Source organism: Carassius carassius, chromosome 6 (genome assembly GCF_963082965.1).
Source record: "Carassius carassius chromosome 6, fCarCar2.1, whole genome shotgun sequence".
In the NCBI taxonomy this organism is placed as follows: domain Eukaryota; kingdom Metazoa; phylum Chordata; class Actinopteri; order Cypriniformes; family Cyprinidae; genus Carassius; species Carassius carassius.
Window position 1 is genome coordinate 35664664 of NC_081760.1, and position 7754 is coordinate 35672417.

Here is a 7754-nt window from a genome sequence, read left to right on the forward strand (position 1 = left end):
GCCATCAAAATAATCAGACTAATATTTCAATAAAAATTGTTCAAAGAAAATGTTTCATGTTACAGATTAATCTGATCTGATATCTGATCTTATGGCTGTTTGAGATGATAATAATAATAATAATAATTATTATTATTATTATTATTATTAATTATTACTACTTATAAGTAGTATTTGACCGCTTTAAGTTAAGTAACATCAGAAAAGTGGGAAGATATGAGATTTATAATACATTATAACTATGAGAAGTATAATCCATTGTAAAAGTTGATGCAACATGTTCAATGTGTTATAAATCATCATACTCTTAAAAGCTATAACCACAAATAAGTAAATATTATAATTTATTAAAACTGTTCTTATGAATTTTCATGAGATGATACAACATATTATAAGGTTTTTTTATAATGCATTATGCATTCATTATAATGTCTTAAGAATACAATTTATTATGTATTATAAATATGGCCTTCATACAAAGTGTTACCGCAGATTCTAGTGTTTGACAGTCAGAGAGGAGCACAAACCTAATGGCTGAGCCAGTCCACTACACAACACACTTTAGAGTTTGTACTTGACTAACTGGGGCCCAGGTCAGGAAGCAGTCAGACTGGCTAAACCTACTGTCTGCTAGCCGCCTCACGCCACAGAAATCAGTTAATTTTCTGCACATAGAGACTCTATCACCTAGATATCACACTATAGAGATTGTGTCTGTTCCCTAGAATAGAAAATACAAAAAAAACATCCAAACCAATTTAAGAGTAACAATTTGGGCCCCATTTTAACGATCTAAACTCAAAGTGTAAAGTGCACATCGCAGGTGCACTCAGGACGTGTCCAAATCCACTTTTGCTATTTTAACGTTTTTACATTTTTTATATTTATGTAGCCTACAAAATCATATTCTTTTACACTGTAATCCTTTTGTTTTTAATATTTGGCATATTTTTGTGATGCACATCGCTGTGTGTAATAAGCAAAGTCAACGCGCTGACCCGCCCAGAGGTGCATTTTTCTACCAACGCACTCTTTAAATAACAAAAAAATATTGCGCCATTGACTTTAGACTTTAGATCAGGTTTGAGTTGGTCTATTGCGCAGTCTATTTTCAGCTCCTTAAAATAGCAATGTGCCAGCAATGTGCCTGAACACACCTCTTTTTTAGACCAGCTCACCCATGGGTGCACAAATGGGCTCAAATGCATTTGCTAATTAAACGACGTGGTGCTGGACGGGAAAATGCAAATGGCTCCGGACTGAAACTAGCACACACACTTGTGCTGCGCATTGCATGAGGTCCAGAATTTTGTCCAGTGGTGTGACAAACATTTCCTTAGTATTAACACAAAGAAGACAGTGGAGATGATGTTTGATCCTAAATCCACCGGAGACCACTCACCAGTGGTCATTAATCATCAGAATATAGCCCAGGTGGACTCTTACAGATATCTGGGCATTCACATTGATAATAAACTTACATGGAGTATTCAGGCAGGAAACGTTTGTACTAAGGTCCAACAGCGTCTGTACTTTCTTCGAAGGTTGAGAGTCTTTGGTGTCAACCAGAAAGTGTTGCTTCTCTTTTACCATGCTGTAATCGAGAGCAATTTTCGAAATGGCATCTCAGCCTGGTTTGGAAACCTTAGTGTACACTTAAAAGCCCAGATAACACAGTTAACACAGAGAGCCATGAAAATTATTGGGGTTAAGCAGCATCCCACACTTCAGGCACTTTTTGAAGAAACCATTACTAGGCAGGCTCAAAAAATTATTTCAGATCCTACTCATGTCCTTCACTCTGAGTACCTTCTTCCCTCGTGAAGACACTTTTGAGTTCCTCAATGTAGGCTTAACCGTTTTAAGAACTCTTTTGTCCCACTGTCCATTAAAGCATTAAACCATAAATTAGGTAGAGGTCAACAATTATATATATATATTTTTTTTTTTCTTTCTCACCCATCTAGCATGTGTAACAACATATGTTTATGTTGACCAAGGGTGTGTTGAACACTGGGTAGGGAGCAATTTAGTCTGAATATTGAGTATGTTGTGTATAACGTATATTGTGAGCAGGGCAGTGATGGGCTCTTTTTGTATTATATGTATGTAGCATGTTATTGTGTTAAGCAGCAGCTATACTGTGTGTCTAAAATAAATTTCCTTCGGGACAATAAAGTTTATCTTATCTTATCTTATTGCGCCGGTTGTATGATAGGGCCCTTTAACTGAAAACAACTAATAAAAAAGATGCAATATGGATAAACAAATGATAACGCTTGGCTTATTGAATATCAGATCCCTTTCTACGAAAGCACTTTTTGTAAATGATATGATCACTAATCATAATCTAGATGTGCTCTGTTTAACCGAAACCTGGCTAAAACCTGATGATTTAATTATTTTATTATTATTATTATTATAATTATAATTATTATTATTTATTTTTATTCTACCCCCCAAGATTACTGTTATAAACATGAGCCGCATCCAAAAGGTAAAGGGGGAGGTGTTGCTTCAACTTTGAACTTCCACTTTATTTATTTGTATAGCACATTTTAATATAATTAAAAGTTCTTCACAAAATAATAGAAAGCATATAAAAAGATTAAAAACAATAAAATCTAACATAATTAAGAAGAATAAACCACTTTATGAAACAACCAACCGATGACAACTACCCTGTATCAGGTGATTACACATTGGGGTTGTTCCTCTGTGAAAAGGTCTCTACAAAAGCTAATGTAAAACGATGAGTTTTCAACTGAGACGTAAAAACTTCTAAGGATGGAGCCTGTGGGATATGAAGTGGAAGACTATTACACAATTTGGGGACCACAACCATAAATGCTCTATCAACTTTGGACTTTCTTTTGGAGCAAGGAACTGCCAGTAACAGTTTATCTGCTGATCTCAATGTACTAGCCGATGTATGGTACTTTACAAGATTGGTAATATAACTTGGGGACATGTTATGAAGCACTTTAAAAACCATCAATAAAATCTGAAAATCGATCCTGTACTGAACTGCTTCAATTTATAGCAATGTACTCAGTATTTCTCAGAGGGTGGGCTTCAAGTATAACTTGTTTGAAGTAATGGTGCTTCATATAACATTATCCAGAGAAACAAATGTTACTGATAAATCCCCTGTGATGTTTGTATTGGCTACTGTATAAAGGCCACCAGGGCAAACTTATTAAAGAGTTTGTTGATTTTACATCTGAGTTAGTGCTGGCTGCAGAAAAAGTTTTAATTGTTGGTGATTTTAATATCCATGTTGATAATGAAAATTTATAGAAATTCTGAACTCTATTGGGGTTAGACAACACGTCTCAGGACCTACTCATTGTCAAAATCATACTCTAGATTTAACACTGTCTCATGGAATTGATATTGATGGTGTTGAAATTATGCAGCCAAGCAATGATATCTCAGATCATTTTTTAGTTTTTTGCAAATGTCATATAGCTAAAACTAAATTCTACTTCTTTTTACAAGTATGGTAGAACCATCACTTCTACCACAAAAGACTGCTTTGTAAGTTATCTTCCTGATGTATCCCAATTCCTTAGCACATCCAAAACCTCAGAAAAACTTGATGATGTAACAGAAACTATGAACTCTCTCTTTTTTAGCATTTTAAATACAGTTGCTCTAAGGAAAACAGTCTGACACCATGGTACAATAAGCACACTCGCACCCTATAGAGATCAGCCTGGAAAATGGAGCACAGCTGGAGGAAAACAAAATTAGAGGTATTTTGTATTGCTTGGCGGAAAAGTAACCTATCCTACAGAAAAGCATTAAAAACTGCTAGATCTGATTACTTTTCGTCTCTTTTAGAAGAAAACAAACATAACCCCAGGTAATTATTCAATACAGTGGGTACATTAACAAAAATAAAGCCTCAACAAGTTTTGAGATTTCCCAACATCACAGCATTAATGACTTTATGAGTTACTTTACTTTTAAGATCAATACTATTAGAGACTAAATTGTAACCATGCAGCTGTCAGCTACAGTATCGCATGAGATTGACCCCCTGAGGAACAGTTCCACTTATTCTCTACTATAGGAGAGAAGGAATTGTATAAACTTGTTAAATCATCTAAACCAACAACATGTATGTTAGTCCCTATTCCATCTAAGCTCCTAAAAGAGGTGCTTCCAGAAGTCATAGATCCTCTTCTGATTATTATTAATTCCTCATTGTCATTAGGATATGTCCCCAATATCTTCAAAGTGGCTGTTATTAAGCCTCTCATCAAAAAACCACAACTTGTCCCCAAAGCACTAGTTAATTACAGACCAATAATATACATACTTACCTAACATTGTTCGGGAGGCAGACACACTCTTGCAGTTTAAATCTACATTAAGCACATTAATATGCTTTTATAGGATTTTTAGGCTGCATTAATTAGGTAAGCCAGAACCGGGAAAACTTCCCATAACACCCGATGTAATTGCTACATTGTCCGGAAAATGGCATCTATGGTAATATTAGTCTGTATCTCTCTTATTCCGAGGTCACCGTAGCCACCAGATCCAGTCTGTATCTAGATCAGAGGGTCACCGTAGCCACCAGATCCAGTAAGTATCTAGACCAGATGGTGGATCAGCACCTAGAGAGGACCTCTACAGCCACAGATAATGCCTCAAGAATACCCTTATAATGTATTATAAATATGTGCTTCATACTAGAAAGTGTTACAGAATTTGTTAGTTTCAACTGTATTTAAATAATTCAAAAATCACTTTGTTTATAAAATCTGTATCCCAATAGAATTACACATTATATGCCAGTTTAAGAGCCAGAGATATGCCATAGGCTATGCCAAAGAAATTACAAATTGACACCTTTGATTGTTAACACTGTTCCTTAACCCCGGATTATTGTTGTTGTAATCTCTGATTTTAACCCCAGGCAGAAGACCTTTATAGTCTGATTAGTCCACTAGCTAAACCAAAACAATTAGTCCAAAACCTTACATTTCTCAGAGGAGAAAAAGGAGGAAGATGAAGAGGAAAGAAGAAGAAGGAGGGGGATGACAACATGGAAGAGGGATAGATAGGCTAAGGGCAAGAAGACAAGCAGCCTCAGATGAAATTCTTTAAACACTTGAGAAACCACAAGCAACATCATTTATTACTGTTTTTTTTAGTATTGCTTTGAATTTATCTCATCAGTGTGTAAGACTGAGTTGTAGTGTGTGTGTGTGTGTGTGTGTGTTTTGAGGGTTTGTGTGTTATGTCTGAGAGAAATGTTTGGTTTTTCAGAAAGTTTGAGTTGTTTTGAGTGGACAGCTTCACCCTAACCCGAATATATAAAGTTTGATGAATTAAGTAAAAAGTTATGTATTTGTTTTTACAGTTTCGTAAAAAAAAATTCAAAGAAATGTGCATACATTTTTTTTTCAAGAAATGTGCTTAAGCAATCAAGAAAATCTGTCACAGTACAGTCAGCAACATATAAAATATAGTAAAGTGACGTGGCCAAATATGGTGACCCATACTCAGGTATGGTGCTCTGCATTTAACCCATCCAAGGGCACACATTGTTCCCGGGTTGTTTCTGACCCTGTACAATACCTCCTATGTAAAGTAAAACAATGCTAAATTTAAAAAAAAGAACAATTCACAATAAAATCATATAATTGCAACATAAACTGAACATTTAACATATAAACTTGAAGAGTAACTGGACTAGTTTGGTTTTATGACTGTAAAAATAGGAGTAGTTGCTAAGTTCTCTAGATAGCTGTACTGTATAGGCTGTGAAGCATCTAAAAAATCTTTATGCATAAAATGACAAAACATAAAAAATGTCAGGTAACCTAAAATACGCTGCACATGGTTTAAATATTTGCACGTTGGTGTGTGTGTGTGTGTTTTCGTTATTCAATTAATGTATTGTAAAAATGTATGTTCTCACAGTTTGGATATTCTCACAGTTTTGCAGGGGCCACTGATTATCTTGTTTTATGAGGTGTATAGACAGTGGCATCTGGATATACTTGTACCTCAACATTCCCTATGTAAAAAGTACACTTGGGATAAAGAAATGTTGACTAAAGGTTGAGTACACTGAGTCTAGTTGCATTTGAACATTGATCACTGTAAATTATTTTCATAAAAGCAATTTTTTTTTAATTGTGGTGTCGCCTGCCAGTTCTCCGAAGAATCACACTCAGTCAGGGATTTTTCTCTCAGAAGAAAAGACTTTATTTTACAGAAAATAAAGCCGAGAGTCCTTGCAAGGAGATCTCCCGAATGTTATTTGGTATCTCCTTATATACACTAAATGGGGCGGTTCCACATAGTCAAACTTTTCCTTATGATTACAATTTTAATACCTCCCTAGAGAGGAGAGGCCCCCTGCTTGATTTATTCTAAACAAAGGCCCTGTATGTATGTCTGACCATATGTTTCTTCTCAGTTTTGTACAATCCAGCACGTAGCTTTCTATTACCTATAAGATTATAATGGAGTAATAACCAGCAACAAAAATGGCTAGATTCACATTGATTATATACTTGTTTAATTAAAATCTTACTAATAAAAATCTTCCACATATTCTCCCCTTTGAGACTTAATAAGTCTCACATTTTTCTTATCCAGAGTGCTACTCCATAATCCAGTCATATTAGTTACACTACCTAGTGACTCAATAAGTCACATTGTATTATCACCAGTGACTAGATTATGAAATTCCACTCTGAGGGATTACTGGACCAAACATCTCTCTCCTTTTTTGACGAGGAGGGAGTAAAAGATCCAGTCTCCCTATTTGCTTCTGTAATAGTACACAATGTTATAAGCGTGAGCGTGCAATTGGTTCAGCATTTGCCTGTGGTTATCACAGTTATGTATAAAAGGCATAAAATACATACATTACATCAATAATTGAATATCACAAGATTATAAAAGTTGATCTTCAGCTCAGATACCTTATGTATCGTAGAGAGCCTCCCTGGGCCGAAGTTAAACTGGCACTTATATCCAGGGAATGGTTCACCTTTAGACATCTTCATCATTCTCGTTAGAGTCAATAGAACTATCGTCAAAAGTTTGCTCATTTAAGTTCAGTTTGTTTAGCCATCCTTCACAATATTCCTCCAGACTCCTTTCAGTGATCCTTTGTTGATTATTCTGGACTTTTATCACTTCCATTTGCTTAACAGTAGCATTGACGATTAATGATCTTAATAAAGGTAATACACAGCAAAATAATAATCCTCCTATTAATATCGCAACTCCTAAAAACATTCCTAGTTTAATAAACCACGCTCCCCATGCTCCAAATATCACATCAATCCAATCCCAAATGTGTTGGTCTCTTCCGGCATTTGCTGTAACTTCATTTCTTAATTTTTTAATTTTTGTCATAACTTCACTGAAAGCTCCTCCAGGGGCGGTGTTATTTGGGATAAATGTACAACATTGATCTCCAAACATAACACAAACTCCTCCCTTGTCTGCCAAGAGCCAATTAAGAGCCTGTCTGTTTTGCCATGTCATTCTACTTGTTGCATGCACTTGGTCGCCTAATAAGGTTAACGCCTCATCAGTATAATTAATGAATCTTTGTTGATTATAATAAATATAATTAATCCACTCTGTATTTTTGTTTGGTGTGATCCACACCAGGTTTGACTCAAAACCTCCTTTTATTTCATTCCTTGCCTTAAATTTATTAGGAATTCCTCTTGGCTGTCCAATTGAGTCTAAATATACATTGGGATCTGCCT